Source organism: Panthera pardus, unplaced genomic scaffold (genome assembly GCF_024362965.1).
Source record: "Panthera pardus isolate Hobbes unplaced genomic scaffold, ASM2436296v1 HiC_scaffold_3, whole genome shotgun sequence".
Lineage (NCBI taxonomy): Eukaryota > Metazoa > Chordata > Mammalia > Carnivora > Felidae > Panthera > Panthera pardus.
The window spans coordinates 21,707,661-21,713,660 of record NW_026526876.1 but is presented as its reverse complement, the minus strand read 5'-3'; the positions used below and the strand labels follow the sequence as shown (position 1 = coordinate 21,713,660).

General features: G+C 39.8%; 1 long non-coding RNA gene across 1 annotated transcript in view; it reads right to left on the bottom strand.

The window, feature by feature from the left end:
* Positions 1-2,475: 2,475 nt before the first annotated feature.
* LOC109277017 (uncharacterized) overlaps positions 2,476-6,000 on the bottom strand; it is a 60,369-nt gene continuing 56,844 nt past the window's right edge. Inside the window, exon 4 of the long non-coding RNA XR_002084945.2 lies at positions 2,476-2,608. This is a non-coding gene — a long non-coding RNA (uncharacterized LOC109277017). The remainder of the gene's footprint in view (positions 2,609-6,000) is intronic.

Sequence of the window (6,000 nt, the reverse complement as noted above, 5' to 3'; positions counted from 1 at the left end):
GGTTCATTCTGCAAATTTAAATATTTAGTTTCCTTGACATTACTCCTTCCAGGTTCTCCTTGACCCCTTCTGATCTTTCCTTTGGTATCCTTTCTATAAAGATTATTTTCCTTTCCCTTTCCTTTAAATGAGGACATACTCTGTGGTTGCAAAATATGCTAGTATTTCACATGTTTTTCCACATCAAGTAACACTTAAAAGATGATGACATTTTTACAGCATATGGACAGAGGAATGAGAAAGATGCTTGTGGTTCAAGGTTTCTGGGCCTGAGATTCTGATGGCCCCAGCCCTGCTCCGTGATTCCAGGACACCCAGTAGCAGCCCCAAAGTTAAATGAATCAACATGTTTGTATATATATATGAGACCTATCCAAGGCACACCACAAATACTGTATCACAGCAACTGGGAAGCTATGTTCTCATCTTTTTCTACATCTCTCTGGTCAATCCTATTCACTCACATTTTTAATCATCACCTAGAGACCAGTAACTCCCATATGTAACCTTCTTCTCCTAATATCCACCTCTTTCTTAACTCCCAGAATCCAGAATCACACAGACCACCAATGATTGGATACATTGTCAGAGTGTTCCACACCTGACTACATTCTCTATTTAAAGCACACTTCCTACCAGATTTCTCTCTCCTAGTGGCCATTAAGCCTGCGATCCAAACTAGAAACCTGGGAGTCATCTTTAGTCATTTCTCATCCTCCATATCCAACAATCTCCAGGACAGCCAAGCCATCCTCACTCTACATCAGCTGCCTCTCCTTTACTTCAAGCCCATGTTATCTTTCACCTGAACTATGCAAGTCTCCTAATGTGTCTTAGCTCTTCCCAACTATCCCTTCCAATCTGCTGATGGGCAGGATGGGCTGTCCTGGCTCATGAGACTTGTGCTCTTCTCTTCCCAACTCTGGGTTCAGTGGCTTCAAATTAGTAGCTTAAAATCTGCCATGGTGGGAGTATTTACATCATGGAAATTGGCAAATGCTATCATCAAGACTTTTTTTAAAAAAATTTTTTTAATGTTTATTTTTGAGAGAGAGAGACACACACACAGAGTATGAGCAAGGGAGGAGCAGAGAGAGGAAGACACAGAATCTGAAGGAAGCTCCAGGCTCTGAGCTGTTAGCACAGAGCCCAACGCGGGACTCGAACCCAGGAACCATGAGAACATGACCTGAGCCGAAGTCGGACGCTTAACTGACTGAACCACCCAGGCACCCCAAGATTTTTGTTTTCAAACAGGCAGTTGTTAAACATTTACTGGCATATCATTGCCTAAATGTATCCTCTACAGAGAATAATTTATTGGAAACAAAAATTTAGCCATGCCACACTTTGTTTAAACAGTCTTGTGATTCCTAATTTCTTACAAGATCAATCCAAGTTGTTAAAAGGTCATAGAAGGCCCTCAAAGAGATCTCCTGTCTCCCCCTATAGTCTTACCTGTTAATATCCCCCCCTCCTTGACAGATGCCTTTGGCAACATTAAATTGCTTATAATCTCTCATATATCATGCTATTTTAAACTGCATGATTTTGCATAAACTATCCCGGAAGCTTGGATCTCTTCCCTTGGATTACCTTCCTTATTACGACTATCTCTTTACTCATAGTTTACCGTACAGACAGTAGTTTCTGCACAAATTCTTTCCTGATCACTCCTAAGCTATGATATCAATTCTCTTCTAGGCACTGCGAGTTCCCTCTTAAAATTTCTACCACTGCATTTACTACATTCTATTATGAGTCTCTATCTCCCCTCCCCTACCTCCTGGAAAGACACTGGGAAATTCTTGACAGCAAGGAGTATGTATATTCATCTTTGCACCCCGAGTTCCCAAACAGTAACTCACAGATATTTTAAGCTCAACCTGTATTTACTGTATGTATAGGTAAATGGATAAATAAAAGAATACTAGATATGACTATAGTAATTTATAACACTTTGAATTATACCGAAACTGGAATTCATGCTTTCTAGTTTACTAACTGGTATTCATTAATTATGTGGATGTAGGGGCTGTTAGATTTTAGCCACACTCGTACTGAATGTGCTTGCTGGAGGCTATTAAAAATATGCTCCTATGAAGATCATTCCCTTTTCTATATTGATCTATTTTCTATGCATCTGCCTTGACTATAGCAGACCTCCAAATAAACTGGCCACTCATTTACAATTAGAAAATGTGTATGATATTATCTGGAGAGTGGGAAAGTCAGGCAGGAGGCTTAAATAGACAGAAGGGTATTGGTAAACTTATGATTACCAGGGTCAACAGTATTTGTTTTCTTCCTTCCTAATAGCCAATTACTAAGAGGACTCTGTTTTAAAATGCATTATACAATATTGTCTCCAATGGGTTTTTAGAATGGTTTTCTCTTCTGTTATTTTTACATTAAAATGCAGTGAGACTCCTGTACATTAAGTACTACTGTGAGTTTTGAAATACTGTACTCTGGTTAGCAGGGGAGGTAAAACATTTATTACTGAGAGACAACATTTCTTGAATAACGTTGTCAAAGAGGAGAGATGAGAGCTTCCTGAGCTGTAGCTCAACCAGCAGTAGCTAAGACATTTAACGATATTCTTTTCCTAAAATAAATAAATGAATACATAAATACATAAATACATAAATAAGGCTTTTAGGAGATTTTGCAATAACAAAAAGAGCTTTCTTTTTTGTATCTTTCTTTTACTTAAAGGTTCCAAAGAAAGTACTAAAAGTAGTAATTCCATGGGTACGTGTTAGATATATTTATTAATATGGTATTTAAGTATTTGAGAGAATATTAGTACATGATAATGCAACTAAGCTCAAGGCCACAGAGAGAAGCCACTAATTAAATTTAGAATTGATAGGAGTTGGCCAATGTCAAGGAACAGTCATTGAGAGTATTTTGAAAAAGTCTGATGAAAGATTTTCTCTATCCACCCCCACACCACCACCACCACCAACAGTACCAGTAACCATCTGTATACCCACAGATATACCAAAAAGGTGACATTTTATTGCAAGCTTAACATTTTCTGAATCTGTCTAAAACCACAAAAATTATGCTGAACTCCCCAAAAGAAATGAAGTTGTTTTTACTTTTTCTTCATCTCTCTCTTTTTGCCTGACTAGTAACAGGAAGTTCTTGGAAACTTCCCAGAGAATGGCTGGTCTTGTAAGAGTCCCAAACCAATCTTGTAGGCGCCAGAGTCTTGGCACATTTGAGGTGAGGGCTTTAGAAGCACCTGCATTGCCCCTTTCAACCAAACTTGCCATCACTAAGCTCAAGAAGTTCCCCTTGTTGTTATTAGTCATGGGTCTGAGTTGGGGGGAGGGACTCATGCAGAAAGGTACAAAGCTTACCCCAGCCAAATTTATACATTGATCATATAAGAAAATGTAGAAAATGCCTATTAAGTCTCTTCAACTTTGGAGTCAAACTGGACCCTTACTTGAACCCTGAGGTCAAGCTATAATATGTTCCCTATTCAGAATCTATCCTCTTGACAAATAAAACGTACAGAAGGAGGGAAAATTCATGGCATGGCACTTCATTATTTGTTATGAACAGATCCTTTTTTCACCTTGGAGCTCCTCAAGAATGATTTGTGAGGCAGCTCACTTCCATTCCTGTTTCAGTCTACACCAAGCAACCTTAAACCTTTGGGTCTATTCCTTCTCCTTCTCCATTCTGTGGTTAGAATTCTGAAGGAGTTGGAGGCAGCACAAGAACAACAGTGATTACTTGCAGGAATACCTCCCCCACTGCCTGGAGCTCAATGGGCTCTACCTGGTATTGTTCTGGACCTGCAGCTACAGCAGGAAAATCACCAGACAGTGTGAGGGTTGCTAAGAGAAAAGAGACCCTCTAAAGTCATTGCAGGGGCTGTGATAGCCATAAAGATCAGGTAATTCACTGCATTCAAGGAAGGGAAGGGGCTTTGGCCACGTCGTGGTTGAGAGATTTTTGTTCTGCTCTTCTTTTTCTTCCTCCTGTTAGTTCCTTTAACTTCCCAGTCCCAACAGCAGCTGAAATTCTAAGGATGTAACTCCTCTCATTACACAAATGCATGGCTTTCCATGAAAGTACCCTAAGCCCACAAAATGGAGTCCTAATTCAAGCCATCAAAGTCTGCAGACCCATCATTAAATATTTTTCTGATTTAAAGTCCCATGGCTCTTTGGAACAAACATGCTCCTAGAAAAACATTATCAAATAATAGCTATAATTTCACATTAGTATAAATTAGTAAACTGATCAGTAGCTAATAAGACGTAACAATTATTGAGAGTTTATTTTGTGCCCAGGATTGTTTGAACTACTGTAGATGCAGTAGCTCATTGAATACTTAACAAAATCCTTTGTGTGGCAGTCATGGTTGTTGCTTTCCGAATTCTAAGTGATTATCTTAAGATACTCATTGCAATGCAATTCCTCTTTTCAGTGTTGATTTTGGCATGGGCATGTGACCAAAGACTACCTAATAAAATATGAAAGGAAGTCTGGGGAGGGGCTTTTAGAAATGATTTCTTACTCCTAAAAAGCATGTGCAAGAAAGAGACACCCTTTCTTCTGAGATCACATCAATATCCCTGGGTGTGATATCTGGACTTAATGCAAGCCACACTGCCACCATAAGATGGACCAGGGGAGAGAAAGAAAAAAAAATCTGAGTCCTGAGGGGCACTGCTGAGCCACTGATCATACTTTGCCAGAACCAAACTATCTCTCTGACTTCCACTTGTGTGAGATAATAAATTTCATTACTGTGCAGGCCAACATGAATTGGGGTTTCCTGTCAACTTTCAGCACAAGGCATCCCAACTGACACATATTGTACTTGATAAAATTGTCTTCTTTATTCTACAGGTGAAGAAACTGAGGCTCATACAGATAGAGTAAGTTTCCATGTCTCCCAAACTATACAATTTTGAAGCAGTGATTTGAACTAAGCATACAGACTTCCAAACTCATACTCAAACCACCATGCCATGCTTTAAAAATATTACAGAAAAATAGTGTTAAAGGAAACAGTGGTCTGAGATAGGTTCCATGGGTAAATTAGAACAATATCAGGAGATTTTAGGGTGCTCTGAGCCACTGAGGCTCTGGGGTAATCAGATTGTTTGGTGCTCTTTTGAGAGTCCTATAAAGTTGTTTCAATAATTCAGTGCAGAAGTCAGTCCCTAAACCTAGCAGGCAGTTTTCCAGAGGCTTACAGCTCCCTGCTTCAGAGTGAAGCAGACAGACATGTAGAGAATTGACTATTTAAAAAAAAGCATTTTTAAGAGAATAGCTATAGGGGCCTGGGTGGCTCAGTTGGTTGAGCGTCCAACTTCGGCTCAGTCACAGTTTCTCGGCTGATGAGTTCGAACCCTTCGTGAGGCTCCGTGCTGAAGGCTCAGAGCCTGGAGCCTGCTTCAGAGTCTGTATCTCCCTCTCTCTGACCCTTCCCCACTCATGCTCGGTCTCTCTCTGTCTCAAAAATAAACATTAAAAAAAAAAAAAAAGAAAAAGATAATAGCTATAAAATTGTATTGTTTTGGGGTGCCTGGGTGGTTCAGTCAGTTGAGCATCCAACTCTTGATTTGGACTCATGTCATGAGATCAAGTCATGGGATCAAGCCCCACTTTGGGCTTAGTGCTAACCATGAAACCTGCTTAAGATTCTTTCTATCTCTCCCTCTCCCTCTCTCTCTCTCCCTCTCCCCCCCCCCCCCCACTCACTCTCTCTCTCTCTAAAACAAAATTTCTTTAATTAAATAAAATAACTTTCCCTAAGGGCATAGCAAAGAGTAATTAATTCCAACAGAAAATGAATCTCTTCAGCCATTTTCCTCTTTCATAGTTTAGGCTAGTGAACAATCTTCCTCTGTGCCATTTCTCTGTCACTTAATTGCAAGTACAATGAAGGCTTCTGATCTTTTATTTCTTCCCCATCAGCCTTGTTCAACCCAATCATCTCCAAGGATGAGGAAACACAGCATCTTA